This window comes from Megascapheus bottae, chromosome X (genome assembly GCF_031878675.1).
Source record: "Megascapheus bottae isolate mThoBot1 chromosome X, mThoBot2.hap1, whole genome shotgun sequence".
Lineage (NCBI taxonomy): Eukaryota > Metazoa > Chordata > Mammalia > Rodentia > Geomyidae > Megascapheus > Megascapheus bottae.
In genome coordinates this window covers 47508741-47529843 of record NC_143547.1, presented here as the reverse complement: position 1 = coordinate 47529843, position 21103 = coordinate 47508741, and the positions used below count along the sequence as shown (strand labels likewise).

General features: G+C 40.5%; 1 long non-coding RNA gene across 1 annotated transcript in view; it reads left to right on the top strand.

Annotated features, from left to right (window-relative positions):
• Positions 1-17823, top strand: part of LOC150041017 (uncharacterized) — an 80352-nt gene extending 62529 nt beyond the window's left edge. Inside the window, exon 3 of the long non-coding RNA XR_016533896.1 lies at positions 17762-17823. This is a non-coding gene — a long non-coding RNA (uncharacterized LOC150041017). The remainder of the gene's footprint in view (positions 1-17761) is intronic.
• Positions 17824-21103: the final 3280 nt, after the last annotated feature.

Sequence of the window (21103 nt, the reverse complement as noted above, 5' to 3'; positions counted from 1 at the left end):
TGAGCTCAGTACCTAAGCACTGTCCTTTTTTTTTTCCTCTATCACTAGAGCTACAGCACCACTTCTGGCTTTTTCTATGTATGTGGTGCCGAGGAATGGAACCCAGGTATTCGTGCATGCTAGGCAAGCACTCTACCACTGGGCCAAACTCCTGCCTCTCCTTTCTTAAATTCTTGATGTTACGGTTATAGTCAGTAATCCTGGGCCCTGGGATTCCTTCAGAGGCCTCTTATTAAGCTATCTGTGACAACTTTTACATTCTAGGGAGCTTTCTGCAATAGTAAAGTAAGAAGTTCAAGACCATGTATTTGGCTAAATTGTACTAAAGAGATCAATCTTTACACCAATGGTCGTGCATGTTCCACAAGTTTAAAATGTGTGGCTTGTGTGCTAAGCTTCTAAAAAATGGTAATTGAGAGTTGGGCACTGGTGGCTCATGCCTGTAATGCTAACTACTCAGGAGGCTGAGATCTGTGAATCATAGTTCAAAGCCAGGGTGGGTAGAAAATGCGGTGAGTCTTATTTCCTAGTAACCACCTGAAAAACAGAAGTGGCGCTGTGGCTCAAAGTGTTAGCTCTTTAGTCTTGAGTTGAAGGGCTCAAGGATAGCGCCCAGGTCCAGAGTTCAAGCTCCACAACTGACAAAATAAAATAAAATAAAACTGTAATTGAGGTGAGATCTAATGGGACCCTTTATTCTGGTCTTTCCCTCCTCCAGAAGAGTTTCATGTTCTTAGGAGAAAATTCAAGGTTTTTAGTATCTTTGGTTATAAACACCAAAGACCACATTTTCTCCCTGAAAGACAGCTGTTTGATTTGGAATTCCTATTGCTTCTTTCCCATGTCATCCTGATGACATTCCTCTGCACTCAATTTAATAAATTTGCCTTTACTGAGTTCTTTTTACATTGTTATAACTGTTATTATTGCTATTAATCTCTTTCTGTGCCTCACTTAAAAATCATAGGTGTGCATGTCTAGGAAAATTTTTATTGCTCACAACTGATGCTCTGCCACTTGAGCCATAACTATAGCTTTGCTTTTTGCTGGTTTTTTGGAGATGGAGTCTCATGCTTACTGAATTATCTTCATTTTATTCCCTCCCCTCTAGTACATCCTTGTATGTAATTACCTCTGGCCAGAGACAGAGCCATACTGCTGGTCCCAGCAAATTCCAGTTTTCTAGGTCTTCAAACAGCTCTAGTTACTGCTAAACAAACAGTAAAGAAACTGCCTGCAACTGACACTCTGGTTAAATGTGAGTGTAAAACAATAGGCTTATTCTCCATTCCAAACTTTATTCGATAACTTCCTGACTTCCTTTGTGCACGTCAAAAAACTCATCATGGGAGCCGGGAGTTTGGCCTAGTGGTAGAGTGCTTGCCTAGCATGCACGAAGACCCCGGTTCAATTCCTTGGTACCACATACGTAGAAAAAAGCCGGAAGTGGTGCTGAGGCTCAAGTGGTAGAGCTCTAGCCTTGAGAAAGTCCAAGGACAGGGTTCATGCCCTGAGCTCAAGCCTAGGACTAGAAAACAAAAACAAAAACAAACTCATCATGGGTCGGGAATGTGGTCTAGCGGTAGAGTGCTTGCCTATTATGCAAAAAGCCCTGGGTTTGACTCCTCAGTACCCCATAAACAGAAAAATCCAGAAGTGGTGCTGTAGCTCAAGTGATAGAGTGCTAGTCTTGAGCAAAGGAAGCTCAGGGACAGTGCCCAGATCTGCAGTTCAAGTCCCAGGACTGGCAAAAAAAATCATTTTTTCTTTTTCTTTTTGGTGGCTGTTTGGCTTGAAATCTGGGCCTGGGGACCTCTCCTGAGCTCTTTTGTTCAAGGCTAGTGCTCTACCACTTTGAGCCACCAGGCCATTTCCAGTTATCTGGTGGTTAATTAGAGGTAAGAGTCTCACTGACTTTCCTCCCTGGCTGGCTTTGAACTGTGAACCTCAGATCTCAGAATCTTGAGTAGCTAGGATAGCACGCATGAGCCACCAACACTCATCCACATGACTTATTTCTTCCTTTCTTTTTTTGTTTAGCCAGTCCCGGGGCTTGAACTCAGGGCCTAAGCACTGTCCTTGGGCTTTCTCAAGACTACAGCTCTACCTCTTGAGCCATAGCACCATTTCAGGCTTTTTCTATGTATGTGGTACTGAGGAATGGAACCTGGGTCTTCGTGCATGCTAGGCAAGCACTCTACCACTAGGCCAAACTCCTGGCCCCCTTCCTTTTATCTATCTATCTATCTATCTATCTATCTATCTATCTATCTATCTATTGCCAGGTCAGAGGCTTTTTACTTTTATTCTTTTTTTCCCCCCATGGTTCCTTTTTTTCTTTTTATTGTCAGGTGATATAAACAGGAGTTACAGTACATTTGTCAAGTAGTGGGTACATTACTTCTCAAACATTGACACCCCTTCCCATGCTTTTCTCCCACTTCCCCTCCCCCCACCTCCTCCTCAATCATCTTATTTGCCCCTGACTTTGGTACTTGGTATATTGTATACACATCACTATTTTCTATATAACTCTTTTTCAGTACAACTTTAACAAATTACTTTTACTTTATTACTGCAATATAAAGTGTACAAGTTAGGAATGTAGAGCTTGATAAGTTATGGCATATCATCTGACCATGATGCCAAAATTAACATGTTATGACCAGCATCTCACTTTGTCCCACTCCCTTTCCTCTCACTTGTTCTGAGAGGAAACCCCTACACCTGTATCTGTACTGTTTGAGGGCTATTACAAATAATGCCACTATAAATCTGTTGTACATAAATTTTTATTTGCATGTACATCTATGTTGGAAATAAGCATATGATTGGAATTACTAGCTAAAAGTCTGTTTTAGTTTCCATAGCTACTGCTAGTTTTATAAAATTGCTGCACCAATTTATACACCCACAAGTAGTGTATGAGTTCGTATCGATTTATATTCTTGTACACAGTTGTAGTTACCATTCTGATTGTAGGAACTCTGGTGGGTGTGTTTTGGAAAATCATTTTGTGATTTTCTTCACTTATATTTTAATATATCTTTTATTTCTATGTTTGAAAAAAAATTATTTTCCTAGGTCAATGGATAGTAAAGGCAGAAAAAGAATTGGTGGAAACGCTACAAGACAGCAGCAAGAAATAGCTGGTAGACAATTGAAAGGAAATGAGATGGAAACAATTTTCAAAGTTGGAACTAGAATTAAAGTATTATAGCTATCTTAGAATGTTTGATGCAAGGGTAAAAACACTAGATATCCTAATTCTCCATTATTTAATTATAATCCAGAAAAAACCCATAATGTTATTACAAAGAGTTGTTCTTGAGGGAACAATATAATTTTGTGGAAAATTCATTCCTGGACAATGTGATAGTTATGCACCTTTTTTTATTAAAAGATTTTTTTTTGCCAGTCTTGGGCTTGAGCTCAGGGCCTGAGCACTGTCCTTGGACTTTCTCAAGGCTAGAGCAATAGTACTTTATTCAGAGGACTGGGAGCATAGATCTGTGTTAGAGTATTGGTGAGTACACGTGAATACACGTAAAGTGCTAGGTTTGATTCCCACTACTGCAAAAAAGTACTTCGTTGAGATTGACATAACAAGACCTAAAATTTTTTTTTTTTTTTTGCCAGTCCTGGGCCTGAGCACTGTCCTTGAACTTTCTCAAGGCTAGAGCTCTACCACTTGAGCCTCAGCACCACTTCTGGCTTTTTTCTATGTATGTGGTACCGAGGAATTGAACCCGGGTCTTCGTGCATGCTGGGCAAGCGCTAAACCACTAGGCCAAACTCCCGGCCCACAAGACCTAAATATTATCATTAAGTTAAAAACACAGACAGGTGCTGTTGGTGCACGCCTGCAATTCTAGCTTTCTCAGGAGACTGAGAGCTGAGGAGCAAGGTTCCAAGAGAGCCTGGTCAGGGAAGTCTATGAGACTCTTATCTCCAATAATCACACACACAAAAAGCCAGAAGTAGAACTGTGGCTCAGCCTTGAACATAGGCCCTGAGTTCAGCCCCAGTAGTGTCAGCACACACACGAGAAAGGGGCCTGGAGTGTGGCTTAGTGGTAGTAGAGTGTACAAGTAGCATGCACAAAGCCCTGGGTTCTGCTTTTTGATACCACATATACAGAAAAAGCCAGAAATAGTATTGTGGCTCTCTAGCCTTGAGAAAGATCAAGGACAGTGCCTAGGACCTGAGTGCGAGCCCCAGGACTGGCAGGAAAGAGAGAGGGAGGAGAGAGGGAGGAAATGGGAGCACAAGAATCACATCAAAAAATCTTTTAGGAAAATCCTTCATTAGTATTTTAGAAGAAATGCTTTTAATTTTCCTTTTCCCCACACTTCAGAAACTGAAATATAGGGCCAGGAGTTTGGCCTAGTGGTCCAGTGCTTGCCTAGCATGCACGAAGACCCAGATTCAATTCTTCCATACCCCAGGAACTGGCAAAAAAAAAAAATGGTCTTGCTCATTCTATTGTTGGTGGACCTCTGAGTAGTTTAATTTTGAAATAGTGCTCCTATGAATATTGTAGAGCACATCTTTTCAAGAATTTTTGTAAGCAATTTAATTGAGCGATTACCTAGAACACTATACTGGCTATGAATACCTTTCACTAAGATCAAAAGTACTTCAGCACTTCATATTCCATGAGCAGAGATTAAGTGTTTTGGTTTCTCTACTTCATAACCAATGCTAGTTTTTCTTATCCATTTAAACTATTTTGGTGGGTAATATAGTGGTATAATTAGAATTTACTTGTGTGTGTGTGTGTGTGTGTGTGCTGGTCGTGGGGTTTGTTGCTGAGCTTTTTTGTGCTCAACGCTAGTGCTCTGTCACTTTGAGCCAAAACTATTTTTGGGTTTTGGGTTATTAACTGAAGAGGTTCGGGGCTTTCCCACCCAGGCTGGCTGCCAACCCTGATTATCAGATCTAGCTACTCAGCTTCCTGAGTAGCTATAATTACAGGTGTGAGCCATGGGCACTTAGCTTAGAATTTACTTTTCAGTAATGACAAGTGAAATTGAATTCCTCTTCATGTTTATCAGCTATCCCCCGCCCCCCCATACTGGGCCACCTGCCTTTTCTTGTTGACTTGTAGACTTCACCTATTTTAGGGATACAAGTTTAGTCAAGTATGTACACTGATGTTTTCTCTCATATACATAGGCTGCCCCTTCACCATCTTAATGTTTTATTTTTGTTGGTCATGAGGCTTTATCTCAGGGCCTAGTGCTGTCCCTGAGCTGTTAGACTCAAGGCTAGCATTCCACCACTTTAGCAATAGCTTCACTTCCAGGTTACTGGTGGTTAGTTGGAGATAAGAATCTCATGGACGTTCCTGCCTGGGCTGGCTAGAGCCACGGTCCTCAGATCTCAGCATGCCGAGTAGCTAGAATTACAGGTGTGAGTCATCAGCACCCAACTTTTAATGTTCCTTTTAATTAATTAGTGGGTCATGGGGCTTGAACTCGGCCTGGGTGCTGTCCCAGAGCTCTTCAGCTCAAGGCTACCACCCTACCCCTGGGCTTGGGCATTGTCCCTGAACTCTTCAGCTCAAGGTTACCACCTTACCCTTGAGCCAAGCTCCACTTCTGATTTTTCTAGAGGTTAATTGGAGATAAGAGTGACACGGTCTTTATTGCCCAGGCTGGTTTTGAACCATGATCCTCAGATCTCAGCTTCCTGAGTAGCTAGGATTACCGGCATGAGCCACTGCACCCAGCTAATGTTCCTTTTAATGAACACAAAATTCTTTTATTATTAAATATTTTAAATTTTATTATAAAGATGATGTACAGATGATGTTACCATTTCATAAGTCAGGTAAAGAGTACATGATGTCTTTTTGGACAGAGTCAATTCCTTCCTTCACTCTCTCCCAGTTTTTCTCACCTACAAGTTGTATAGTTCATCAACAGTGTCTAGTACCACTGCTGTGTTTGCTCACTCTCTGTCCCTCCATTTCTGTCTCTCTTCAACGCCCCCAAAAGAGAACAGAAAATTCTTAAGTGACATATAGTTCAACTTATCAATACTCTTCATTTGAATTTAGGGCTATGTTTAAGCAGTATTTGCTACAAGACCATGAGGAATTATTTTTGTTATTTAAAAAAAAAGACATGTAAAAAACTAAATTTTCCTTCTGAGATCTCAAAAGCTTCTGAAACTTGTACTATTATTATTATTATATTATTATTATTTTGCCAGTCCTGGGCTTGAGCTCAGGGCCTGAGCACTGTCCTTGGGTTTTCTCAAGGCTAGAGCTCTACCACTTGAGCCTCAGCACCACTTCCGGCTTTTTTCTATGTATGTGGTACCGAGGAATCGAACCCGGGTCTTCGTGCATGCTAGGCAAGCACTCTACCACTAGGCCAAACTCCCGGCCCTTGTACTATTATTTTTAAAACGCCCTCAACATAGCACTATGGTATCACGTTTGACATAAACTGGGTGATGATATGAGCTAATTTTGTTTTCATATTCTAAATGTTGTTTTGATCTTGGCAATAATGCCACACTGTCTTGTTTCTTTTTTTTTGTTTGTTTTTCAGTCAGTTCTGGGGCTTGAACTCTGGGCCTGGGCACTGTCTCTGAGCTCTTCAGCTCAAGGCTAGTGCTCTACCACTTGAGCCACAGCATCACTTCTGGATTTTTGGTGGTTATTTGGAGATAAAGAGTCTCATGGACTTTTGTGCTCACCCTCGTGAGTAGCTAGGATTACAGGCGTGAGCCACCTACACCCAGCTTTGTTTCAATTTTTATTTATTTATTTATTTTTGCCAGTCCTGGGCTTGAGCTCAGGGCCTGAGCACTGTCCTTGGACTTTCTCAAGGCTAGAGCTCTACCACTTGAGCCTCAGCACCACTTCCGGCTTTTCTCTATGTATGTGGTACCAAGGAATTGAACCCGGGTCTTCATGCATGCTAGGCAACCACTAGGCCAAACTCCCGGCCCTGTTTCAATTTTACAATAGGTATTGATATATGGTAATGTTAAGTCTTCCAGCTCTGTTCTTCAATAGCACTTTGACTATTCATGCCCCACTGAATTTCTTTAGTATTATATTCCCCAATGGCATTACTGATTGTGATATTCAACTTAGGGAGAATCAGTACCTTTAAATGACTGAGTCTTCCAGTGCATTAAGGTGGAATACCACTCCATTTATTTTGAATTCTCTGACCTTTCTCAATAATGCATCAAACATGAATGCCATCCAGCCATAAAGCTCCAACAGCATATCTGTAGCTGAACAAGTTTAATTCTCCTTGCAGGAGTAGTACACGGCATGGAGAACTATCTCACTTTGTGATTATGAACAGGACTTGTTGAGGATTGGGGTTTTATTTGTAATTTAGGTAAGCATTTTTAAAAAGTGAGTTTCAATCTGTACTAGATCCTGTCAGAAAAGGTGTCTTCAGAAATCCTATCTAGAAAGATAAAAGCCTACAATGTGGCTAAGGCTATAATTGATAGAGAAGTGTTTGGTTGAGTTTTGTGGCTTAAACAATCTTCATGCTTTTTTTCCCTCCCTTGAGATCAGTTATAGAGTGGTCATTTTTCTTGACTGATCTTGGTCACAGAATGGTCTTATCTTAAGCTGATTAAGCCAACCCTTAGGTGCCAGAGGCAGCTTTTCTCATTTTCAGCAACCCCCTCATCATCAAACCACAAAGTCAGGCTACAGCCTCAAGTTAATCTATGATAACCAGGCTTTCACCACTGTTGAGATTTTTGTTGATCAGAGGAGAGAGGATGGAGTTTGAGGGTAGACTCGGGTTAGTCTTTCCTGCTCCATTTGTTTCAGGGCGACTGGTGAATGCTGAGTAGTGGCATTTAGGTGCCTACACAGGATCCATGGGTCAACTGTAACACAAGAAATTGTTAGAAATAAGTTAGTCTTTAAATAATTCTTGAGGTCAGGGCCCTATATTATAAAATGGAGGCAATAAACCCAATCACGTTTTCAGAGGGCCAGGTTATCTCTATCAGCAGGGTCAGGTGAATGATGTCATATCCAGCAATCAGTTAAATTCAGAGTATGATTTAGAAAAAAATTTCAGGAAAATACCATTAAGGAAGTTAAGTGACAGAAGAAGACTATATGGAGTCAAAGACACCAAAATAAAAATAACAGTATAATTAGTAATAAAACCAGTATTCAGGGCCCGGAGTGTGGTCTAATGGTAGAGTGCTCGTCTAGCATGCACGAAGCCCTGGGTTCGATTCCTTGGTACCACATACATACACAAAAGCCAGAAATGGTGTTGTGGCTCAAGTGGTAGAGTGCTAGGCTTGAGAAAGCTCAAGGACAGTGCCCAGGCCCTGAGTTCAAGTCCCAGGACCAGCAAAAACAAAGCAAAGCAACAAAACAAAAAAAGCAAACCAAACAATAACAACAAAACCTAAAAAACTAATATTCAGAAGAGAGTTTAAAAAGAATCTTCTATGCCCGTAAACCTGGCTGCTCAGGAAGCTGAGATCTGAGAATCACGGTTCAAAGCCAGCCTGGGAGGAAAAATCTGTGAGACTTTTATCTCCAATTAACCACCAAAAGTTAAGCCGGAAGTGGAGCTGTGGCTCTAATGGTCAAACATTAGCTCTGAGTTCTTTTGTCCGGGCCCTGAGTTCAAGTCCCAGGACTAGTATAAAAAAAAAAAAATTTAGTTGCATTGTGTTGGGTATAGGCTGTTAATTTTTTCTTGGAGGCTTCCTGAGAAACCTGTTTAAAACTCTTTCAGCTTTTGATGGGCTAGATAAGCCACTAGCCAAGATAACTCACTTCCAAGAGGAAGTGAGAAACATGAATAAAAGTAACAATATATTAAGATTTTCATTTTTTGTTCTGCCACTTGTCAGCAGTACCTGAACCAAGTAGATTCAAAAATCAGTTTTTGTCTGATTACTATTTAAAAAGAGCAAATTTCCAGACAGTAGATTATATAAGGGTCTCGTTTGATAGGTACTTTCTCAAAGTACCTCATAGCTGTTAATGGTAAACCTGGAAGTACTGGATAAATATTTAAGCACATAAACTAGTAAGAAATAGAATCTTGGGTTGCATATGAAGTTCCCAAAAGCTTGAGACAATCTGTTTTAAGTCACCTAACCTGTGGGATGAAGGAGGCTTAATTTTATCACCATAAGGCTAATAACAGTATTTGGAGCCTCTAAGGTTTTAGGGTTTCTGAGACCTTGCCAGTTTTAGTTATCAATTAGAACAGTTCTATTTTTCCTTAAGATAATATAGTGAAATTTCTCAGTAAAAGGGGGAAATGTACCGTTTAATAAAATTCTGGTAAAACTGAGCAATGGTGGCTCATGCCTATAATTCTAGCTACCCAGGAAGCTGAGATCTGAGAATGCATTTGGGAAACAACTTGGACAAGGGCATCTGTGACACTGTCATCTCCAATTAACCACCCAAAAACTGGAAATAGAAGTATGGTTCAAGTAGCAGAGCACCAATCTTGAGTTAAGAAGCAAGAGTATGAAGTCCTGAGTTTAAGATCCAGTACTTGCACGCACGCACGCGCACGCGCACACACACACATACACACACACACACACACACACACACACTCTGGTAAGAATAAATACTTCTCTACTTGTTCACAACGGAATTTTACAATCATTGGAAAGAATAAAATGGGCCTGGAATTTGGCCTAGTGGTAGAGTGCTTGCCTAGCATGCACGAAGACCCAGGTTCAATTCCTTGGTACCACATACATACACAGAAAAGCTGGAAGTGGTGCTGTGGCTCAAGTGGTAGAGCACCAGCCTTGAGAAAGCCCAAGGACAATGCTCAGGCTCTGAGTTCAAGTCCCTGGACTGGCACCAAAAAAGTGAATAAAATGTCATTTGCAAGGAAATGGATGGAACTACAACAAATTATGGTGAGGTAAGCCAAGATTAGAAAGACAAACAGCACACATTTGCCCTGATATGCAGAAAATAGATCTAAAAGACACTAGGATATGACACAGAATTCTATACATCCGCATAGAGTGGGACCAAAAGAGGATAGTCTTAGGAGAGAATCACAAAGGTGCAATATCCAAGCCCCCTCCTTATATGTATATAAAATAATATGCCTACTGAAATGAAATCCAAAGATATGGACTTTTTTCTTAATTCATTTTTCCTTTTTTGGTTGACTTTTTTTTTTTTACCTTATAGGTGGTATATTCACATCCATATCTGTGGGAAGGGGGCAGAGGGCACAGAATCAGAGAAAAAACTGTGAAAAAGAGCAGCAGAGTAGTACACTGGATGTGCTGGACATTGATGAAAGTGAACTACACAACTCATAGGGGGAGATGGGAGAGAAGGAATGGGAAGAAATGAGGGAAATGTGCTTATATCTGGATGTATTAAAGGTAACCCTGCTGTATATCACCTGGAAAACAACAATGAAGTAAACTGGGGGGAAAACTGCTTCTGTAACTAGAAAAAATGTGGGAATTGGCCAAGTTAGAAGAATGAAATCAAACCTTTAGTTTTTCTACTAGTAAGGAAAAGTGTTAATCTACCTGAACACAAAACAAATCAAACAAGGGTATGTTCCTAGCCCATTGAATACGGTATTGCTGAAAAGTCCACTTGGAGGCATTCAGAGCCCTAAAACGTTGGGAACTTTATCATACCTTCAGTTTTTACCAGGATTTAGTTGTTGACAGATAGGATGTGTTTTGGAGACATCTTCAGGAATACCTTCAAAATTATACCCACCTGAAAGCCAGGCAGTGCTGGCTCATGCCTCTAATGCTAGCTACTCAGGAGGCTGAGATCTGAGGATCATGGTTCAAAGCGGCCTAGGCAAGAACGTCTGTGAGACTCATCTCCAATTAACTACCAAAAAAGTCAGAAGCGGGGCTGTGACTCAAAGTGCTAAAGTATTAGCCTTGAATACAAAGTTCAGGGACAGTGCCTAGGCCCTGAGTTCAACTCCCAGTACATTAAAAACAACAACCATGAGGATAAATCTCATGTTTCCCTATCCCAGACTTGTTTGCTTTGCCTCTTTCTATATGGACATATGTACATAGCTTTTGAGCAATTGTGCTTGTCTGCTAGGAAAATCCTAGATGCATATTAATTGTTATAAATGTTATACATGTTCCTTTGGATCTGGCTTACTTCACTTAATATGATTTTTTTCTAAGTCTTTCCATTTCCTTACAAATGGGGGAATGTCATTCTTTCTGATGGCAGCACCGAATCCAATTGTGTAAATATATGGAGTGATCTTTTATTTTTATAGTGCAATTTTCTTATGTAAAGACCAGGAATTTAAAAGTTCTTTCATTTTGACATCTATTTTGTAAAACAGAGATTCCTTTTAAGATGAGGGAAACCTTTTACTCCACAGCATTCTGAAGCCAAGGGCTCACCTAAAAGCATATATTTACAGTCAGCTTAATATTTATCTTTTGTTAATTGGTAAGTTCAGGTGATAACAATTAATGTAGCTATGTAAATGATTTTGTTTCCATGGCCTTTTTATTTTTTTTGTTGGTCATGGGACTTGAACTCTGGGCCTGGGCTCTGTCCCTGAGCTCTTCAGTTCAAGACTACTGCCCTACCCCTTGAGCCACAGCCCCACTTCCAGTTTTCTAGTGATTAATTGGAGATAAGAGTCTCGTGGACATTAGTGCCAGGGCTGGATTTGAACGGAGATCCTCAGATCTCAGTCTCCTGAGTAGCTAGGATTAGGCACGAGCCACCGTGCCTACCTTCCATGGCCTTACGTTTGTTTTAACTGTTCAGTTATATCAACTGTCTAGATTAATAGGTTTTAGTGAGACATTGCACATATGCATATACATAGTGCTTGGACCATTTCTACTCTCCCTATTACCCTTTTTTGTCCTTTCTTCCAAAACCCCACCAGCCCTAAATCCTCTTAACATCATTTCTTTTACTGATTTTCCTGTAGATGATGTGCTTTTGTTTTTTCACCGCTGACTAAAAGTCCATCATGTGCAGATACCATATTTTTGTCTTAATCCATTCATCAGTTATACACTGATTCCATAACTTGCCTATTGTGAGTAGTGCTGCAATAGCATCGGTGTGCTCTATTGTATTTGGACTTTTATACCCAGAAGTTTTAATAGCTGGGTTATATGGTAGTTGTGCTATTAATGTTTTGGGTAAACTTCATACAGATTTCCATAGTGTTGAACTAATTTACATTTCAACCGACAGTGATAAGTTTTTTTCTCCATGCATCCTTGCCAGTATTACTATTTTTTGTTATTTATGCATGTATGTATGTATGTATTTATTTATTGCCATTCCTGGGGCTTGAACTCTGCCCGGTCACTGTCCCTGAGATTTATTTATTTTTTGCCAGTCCTGGGGCTTGAACTCAGGGCCCGAACACTCTCTTTGGGCTTTCTCAAGGCTAGAGCTCTACCACTTGAGCCACAGCACCACTTCCAGCCTTTTCTATGTGGTACTGAGGAATGGAACCTGGGTCTTTGTGCGTGCTGGGCAAGCACTCTACCAATAGAGCCACAGCACCACTTCTGGCTTTTTTCTATTTATGTGGTACTGAGGAATCAAACTCAGGGCCTCATGCATGCACTCTATCACTAAGCCACATTCCCAGCCCTGTCATTTATTATTCTGATTGGGATGAGATGGAATCTCAGTAAATTTTATATTTATAGTTCCCTGATGGCTAGGGATGTTGAATATTTCCCCCATGTATTGACCATTTGTACATTCCTGAGATGTATCTCTATCTCTTCAGATCACTGGCCCAGTGATTCATTAGATTACTTGTTTGGGATATTTATTTATCTTCTGCCAGTTGAATATCTAGCAAAAAATTTTTCCCATTCTGTAGATAGTCTCTTCCCTCTATTGACTTGTTCCTTTGCTGCAATCTAATTTATCTATTCTCTTTCTCCCTCCCTCCCTCCCCATCTCCTTCTGTTCCCCCTTTCCTCCCTCCCTCCCTCCCTCCCTCCCCCTGCCCTCTCTCCAGTCCTGGGTCTTGAACTCAAGACCTGGGCATTGTCCTTGGACACTTTTTGCTCAAGACTAGCTCTCTGCCACTTGAGCCACAGCACCATTTCTGGCTTTCTCTGTGTAAATTGTACCAAGGAATCAAACCCAGGGCTTTGTGCATGATAGGCGTGCATTCTACCACTATGCTATGCTCCCAGCCCCCCATTTATCTATTCTTGCTTTGATTTCCTGAGCTACTGAAGTCTTGGTCAGGAAATTAATATCTGTTCCAATATCTTGAAAGTGTTACAGTTTCAGAATTAAAATAATTAGTTAAGAAATGGGATTACTCAAGAGAGTTGCTATAACATCTGTCCAGGAAATGGCTCATTACAGAGCAAAGGAATCATAGGGTATTTATTTTGCAAGTAAGAGAATGCATGGAGGGGAGTTTGAAATGCTCCACCACCTAAAAATAGGTGAAGGAGAAAGCAACTATGAGAGGTTAGGTTCCTAGATGAGTCACTGACTTTTATGTTTATTTCTAAACTAATTTATGTGGCATGAGAAATCATTCAGTTTAATAGATTTATACCTCATATTGATAGCTCTTAGACAAAGTGACTGTGTTGTCTACTGGTTCTAGTGAAAACCTGTAATACTCAACACAACAGGTTTCTAATCATTTCCATGTAGAAAGTTATTGTAGCAATCTTTGTGCTTAAATATGATACATTTCCTTATTTATTTATTTTTTGGTTGGTCATGGGACTTGAACTCTGAGCTCTTCAGCTCAAGGCTTGAATTCTCCCCTTTAGCTACAGCACCACTTCCGATTTTCTGAAGTTTTGCCCAGGCTGACTTTGAACCGCCATCCTCAGATCTCAGCCTCCTGAGTAGATAGGATTACAGACATAAGCCACTGGGGCCCAGCCTCCATGAGTCTCTTGTCTCCAATGAACAACCAAAAGTCCGAAGTCGAGCTGTGGTTCAAGTGGTAGAGCACCAGCCTTGAGAACAAAAGCTCAGGGGTAGTGCCCAGGCCCTGAGTTCAAGTACAACTGACAAAGAAACAACCACCACCACCACCACCACCACCACCACCACCACCAACCCCAAACAAACCACAGAACCGAACTTTTAAACTAAGATGAAATCCATGTTATGCTCATTTTATCTTGGTGATTTTTTTTGTGTGTGTGGGTCATGGGGCTTGAACTCATCCTGGGTGCTGTCCCTGAGCTCTTCAGCTCAAGGCTACCACCCTACCCTTGAGCAAAGCCCCACTTCCCACTTTCTAGAGGTTAATTGGAGATAAGAGTCTCAGGTCCTTTTGTGCCCAGGCTGGCTTTGAACCTTGATCCTCAGATCTCAGCCTCCTGAGTAGCTAGGATTACAGGTGTAAGCCACTGGTGCCCAGCTCGGTGAACATTTTTGTAAGAAATCCTTGTCAGGTAATTCCAACATCTGATTCATTTTGTTATTGATATCAATGGATTGATTTGTTTAAACACTCAAGTTGTATTTTCATTTCTTTGAGGTACCATAACAACAACCACAAATTGGATAGAACAGAAATGCACTGTCTCATAGTTGTGGTAGCTAGATGTTCAACATGCTGGCAGGATTGATTCCTTTTGTAGGCTACAAGAGAGAACCCATTTATTCCACCTGCCTCACCTGGCTTCCGATAGTTTACTGTACACATTCTGGCCACTCTGGGAAGGTACAGCAAATGGCAATCTATATTTTTCGAATCTTTGCAATACTGTTAAATCCAGGTTCATTCTCCTGGTGCTACTTGATCTCCTGTTTCATTCAAGCTCATGCTACCTTGTTGGGATGGAAGTTCTTCCTTGGGATTCCTAGGCAAGGGATACAACTGGAATCACTAGGAAAAGGGTAGAGGACAGCAGTCCACTACTAAAGGAATCAAATATAGAGGCTTTGTCTGAACTATCTTCTTCCGCTTAGTGGAGGATCAAGAGTTAAGAGTACTGGGGTAGGCTGAAGAGACTATGGTCCATTTCATCCCCTAATTCTTGGTAGAGGAACAGGAGTTGGTGGGCCTGGTTGCCTTCTGCCACTGGGTAGAGTCCTGGGAAATATTTTCCTTATGTTTTCTCTGACTATTCATGGAAGGGCAGAAGCTGTTGGGTCTAAGTGGATCTCTGACACTGAGTGGAAAGCTGGTAGACACTGGACTTGTCTAGGTCATAGTGGTATTTATCAGAGAGTCCTGCCTGCTACTTGTGGGTGAGGTTTATGAATTATATGGTACACCCCCTGCTGGCTCCATAGCCACTACTGAAGGCAGATGTGAGGCCAGTGCTGCCAATGACCAGGGGAGAAAGAGCTGGGTTCTAGTATTTCAAATATCACAAGAGGATGGTCTCATATTGCTGTTCACAGAGAGATGGGATATACCCCCCCCACCCCCACCCCGCTTCTGTTCTGCCACTACCACTACCACTGCAGAGGAAAGACTGGAACGTGTCCCTGCCATCATTGTTCATGCTGACTGTTTGGGGCAGATACAATTGCCTATACTGGCTTTTTTATTATGATCCCAGTATAAACAAAGAATCCACTTATGAGATGTGTACTTCTGACCAAAATGGACTAGATTTACCCTGTTAAGACAATCCTTAAAAATAGACAAAATCAGGAGGCTGAGATCTGAGGATCAAGGTTCAAAGCCAGCCAGGGCACAAAAGGACCAGAGACTCATCTCCAATTAATCTCTAGAAAATGGGAAGTGGGGCTTGGCTCAAGGGTAGGGTGGTAGCCTTGAGCTGAAGAGCTTAGGGACAGTGCCCAGGCCGAGTTCAAGCCCCATGAACCACCAAAAATAAATAAATAAATACATAGACAAAATCTATAAAACAACACTTTAAATATGCAGAGAAGAACACTAATATCTGAGTCCTAGGGCCGGGAGTTTGGCCTAGTGGTAGAGTGCTTGCCTAGCATGCACAAAGACCTGGGTTCAATTCCTCGGTCCCACATACATAGAAAAAAGCCAGAAGTGATGCTGAGGCTCTAGTCTTGAGAAAGTCCAAGGACAGTACTCAGGCCCTGAGCTCCAGCCCAGGACTGGCAAAAAAAAAAAAAAAAAGAAGTGAGTCCTAGAATTGTCCCATGTTATTTCCAAAACAGACTCTGTAGGTCTCAGTGTAGGGAAGGGACAATCCAGACAGGACTATAGGGACTTCTGCATTGTAAGCAATGAAGCAGTGAGTTTAAGGAGATAAAAGAAAACTGGAGTCAGGACATGGTAAAGAGAAGGAAGGGGAGAAAGAAGAAGGGAGGGAAAAAAGGAGAAACAGTAATTTCCATTCAAATAGGCTAACTACTAAAGGATGTTCCAATGGGAGAAAAGTACCCAAAGGGGAAGGAAGAATCACAGGAAAGGACATGAGGGAAGAGTACTCAGCCCTCACTCACTTTTCCAACTACTCACACTAGAAAAACCACATAATTGATGGGATGGTGGGAAAGTATTCAGAAGAGTCTTGTCTCAATAGTGGGGAATATTGATCTCTAGACCGAATAATGCTCTGTTCTTAACAAGTAATGAAAATGGCACCAGCATGGTACAAAGTATTTTTGTGTAATTTACTTACAGAGCAAGGCTCAAAAAAATTTTTTTTTGCCCATCCCAGGGCTTGAACTCAGGACATGGATGCTTTCCCTGAACCCTTCTGCTCAAGGCTAGTGCTCTACCACTTGAGCCATAGTGCCACCTCCAGTTTTTGAGTCGTTAATTGGAGATAAGAGTCTTACAGGGCTGTCCAGGCTGGCTTCAAACCTCAATCCTCAGATCTCAGCCTCCTCAATAGCTGGGATTACAGGAGTGAGCCACTGGTGCCCGACATCAAAAATATTTTTAAGGGCCAGGAATTTGGCATAGTGGTAGAGTGCTTGCCTAGCATGCACGAAGACCTGGGTTCGATTCCTCGGTACCACATACATAGAAAAAAGCCGGAAGTGGTGCTGAGGCTCAAGTGGTAGAGCTCTAGCCTTGAGAAAAATCCAAGGACAGTGCTCAGGCCCTGAGCTTAAGTCCAGGACTGGCAAAAAAAAAAAAAAAGTGCGAATATAGCTAGCATATAACACCAGAATGGCAGAATAGGACAACCCAGGTTTTCCTTCTCTCCGGATACAGTTTCAAAAGCAGCCTGTAGATAAATCTAGAAACCAGCTGAAGTTAATGCATTCAAGTAGAGTGAAAAAAAAAAAAAACAAACAAAAAACCCAGCAACACCAAAATTGGCAGCAAGCTGGCTGCTTGTCATGTTAGTCTACTGGGGGGTAGAAAAGGAAGCAGTAGTTTAACCTACCCCACACAGCTTCTCTCCCTGATTAGTTACAGTGATTTGGTGATAAACTCTAGCTTCCAGCTTCTCCCTGAGGAGGGAAAGAGTTGGGACTTAAGTGTTCTAACTTCCCCAGGAACTAAAAGTAATTGGTTTCTGACCTACCTGTCTCAAGAGTGCTGACAGAGTCCCACATACTCTAGGTGCATGGAGACCACTAATAAGATGCTAGTGTGGATTAGTACTAAGATTTCAGAGGCCCACAAAAGTTTTGGTCAAGTTTATTAGTGAAAGTCTTCTATGTGAGGCTAATCCAGGAAATAGAGAGAGGGATGGTAATTTTTTTTCTAATAACATAGATACTAATTCAAAAGGTCAAGGATAATTAATAAATGAAAATACAATTTAAATAAAGAACAATATAAAACTTATAAACACTAAAAGAGATTATTTTAATTATTTGACATAGAATTCAGAATCTCTATCAAGAAATCATCAAGAGAACAATGCAAAACAAAATTTCAACAAGAGGATACAAAGTTTTAGTAGAAACAGAACAGGAATCATAAGGATGAAGATTCTGATGACTGGATTGATGCCTGTAATGTAATGCAGAGATAAGACTAGAGCACGTAGAAGAGATAAACAAAGAAGGTCATTTGACATAATCTACTGTAGAGTAAAAAGGACACAGAAAAAGGATGCAGAAGCCAAGTGCTGGTGGCTCACACCTGTAATCATAGCTACTCAGGAGATTGAGATCTGAGGATCATGATTCAAAGCCATCGGAGGCAGGAAAGTCCATGAGATTCTTTATTTCCAATTAACCATCAGAAAATCAGAAATGGCATTGTGGCTCAAAGTGGTAGAGCACCAATCTTGAGCTAAAGAGCTCAGAGACAGCACCCAGGCCCTGAGTTTAAGGCCTATGACACACACACACACACACACACACACACACACACACGCACGCACGCACGCACGCACGCACACGCACACGCAAGAAAGACAGACAGACAGAAGAAAGAAAGAAAGAAAGAAAGAAAGAAAGAAAGAAAGAAAAGAAGAAAAAGGATGAAGATAGTTTAAGTGAAATAGAGGACAACATCAAGTAGATGATTTATGGCTTTTCAGAAGACAGAAGGGACTAGAAAGCTGATCCAAATAAATATTGGCTAAAACCTTCCTATATCTGGGAAAGGAAATGGAACACTAGATTCATGAAACGCAAAAGGACCCAAGCTAAAATGAGATAATGAAATATACACAGAAATTGTAAAAAATCAGGTAAACTGGGAAGTTTGAAACTATCCAGACAAAAGATACTTTTTTGTTGTACACTAGAGAACCTCAGTAAGATTTAAGTTGATTTTTTAGAATAAACTTTTCAGGCCAGAAGGGAATAGATGATTATTCAAAGAGCAGAAGGGGGAAAAAACCTGCCAACCAATAATATTATGCCTGTCAAAACTGTCTGTCAAAAATGAGCAGGAAATAAAGACTGTCACAGACAAACAAAAGCTGAGGGAGTTCATCGCCACTCAACCTGACTTACAGGAAATGCTAAAGGGAGTTCTTCAACTTGAAGAAAAAGTATGCTAAACGGCAATACAGAAGCCATGAAGAAGGGAAAAAATACATTGGCAAAGGTAAATATACTGGCAAATATGGAAAACCGTACATCAGTAAAGGTGATACATATATTACTTTTAATTCTATTACAAAAGTTACATAAAAGCCTTAAAGATATAACCAAAATATATTAATGATACACAATGTAAGTGGATGTGAGTTAATGATCAAGTGTTATGAGGACAAGGGAAGTTTCTGTATGCAATTCAAATTAATTTATTATCTGTTTAAAATAAGGTATTATAGGTATAAGAGATTTTTATGGATGTCTATAGTAACCACAAAGAAAGTACCAATGGAAATTGCATAAAGGGAAATGAAAGAATCAAAGCATATTAATTTAAAAAGTAAGCAAATAGGGGAAGGGAAAAAAGACCTATAAAACAGACCATAAGTATAAATACACAAAAGACAAAGGTTAAAACATATACCATGAAGAGCTGAAGGAAGATTCGGCTCACCTAAAGCCCTGGGTCCCCCCCCAAAAAAAAAAGAAAATATCTACAGAATGGTTAAATGCATAAAAGATATCAAACTATGGATGGATTTTCTACAAGAGAAATAAAAAGCATACGTAAGCTGAAAGTGAAGAGTTAAACAAAATAACCCTGAAAATTGTAGCCTCGAGAGAGAGAGAAGGGGTGGCTACATTTAAGAGCAGACACAATACAAAATATACAATGATAAAAAAAAATAAAGGACCAATCTACCAGAAACACACACACACACACACACACACACACACACACACACACAAATGGTGAGACAGCAATACAAACGTAGTATGGGAATTTAATACTCGACAGTCAAGAAAGGTAGAATAACCAGAATGAAAGTCAGCACAGAAATAGTAGGCTTGAAGGCGGGCACTGGTGGCTCATGCATATAATCTTAGCTACTCAGGAGGCTGAGATCTCAGGATCCTGGTCCAAAGTTAGCCTGGGCAGAAAAATCTCTGAGACGCTTATCTCCAATTAACCAACAAAATGCAAGAAGCTGAGGTGTGGATCAAGTGGTAGAGTGCCAGTCTTGAGAAGCAAAAAAGTTAAGTAGGAGCAGAACACAAGCCTTGAATTCAAGTCCTATACTGGCACAAAAATAACAATAAAGGGCCAGGAGTTTGGCCTAGTGGTAGAGTGCTTGCCTAGCATGCACGAAGACCTGGGTTTGATTCCTCGGTACCATATACATAGAAAAAAGCCAGAAATGGTGCTGAGGCTCAAGTCGTAGAGCTCTAACCTTGAGAAAAAGAACCCAAGGACAGTGCTCAGGCCCTGAGTCCAAGCCCAGGACTGGCAAAAAAAAAAAATAAAAAAAATAAAAAATAAAAAACAAAAAAAACCCAATAAAATATAACATTAAAAAAAATAGTGGAGGCCTGGAGCAAAGCCTAGTGGTAGAGTGCTTGCCCAATATGCACAAAGCCCTGGGTTTGATTCCTAGGTACCACATACACAGAAAAAGCTGGAAGTGGTGTTGTGGCTCAAGTAGTAGAGTGCTAGCCTTGAGGATAATATGTCCAAGAACAGTGCCTAGGGCCTGAGTTCAAACCTCAGGACTGGCAAAAAAAAAAAAAATAGTGGACTTGAACAGTACTAAGATGAAATGGATCTAGCACACATGTATGAAACAGTCAACAAAATGACAGCAGAATATATATTCTTCTTTAATACATATGAAACATTCTCCAAAGAGACCGAAATCATATCAAATATATTCTTCATAGTGAATGATACTAAAACTTGGCAGCAAAATAACTGGAAGATTCAAATATATATGGAAATGAAACAACAAATCTATGAAATGCATTGAGTTAAAGAACAGATCAAGAGAAAAATTATAAATATCTTAAGACAAAGCAAAACAATAATACAACATATGAAAACTTAGGGGATGTAGCAAAAGTGGTAGTAAAAAAATTTATAGTGATGAGCACCTGTATAAAAAGGTTTTCAAACAATCCACTATTCAAGAAACAAGGAAAAGAGCAAAGCAAGCATAAAGTGAATAGGATAGAAATAAAACATTAAAATGGAAATGCGCAAAAAAAATGAGCAGCACAATAGGAATCAATAAAACTAAAAGCTGTCTTTTTTTTTTGGCCAGTCATGGGCTTGAGCTCAGGGCCTGAGCACTGTCCTTGGACTTTCTCAAGGCTAGAGCTCTACCACTTGAGCAA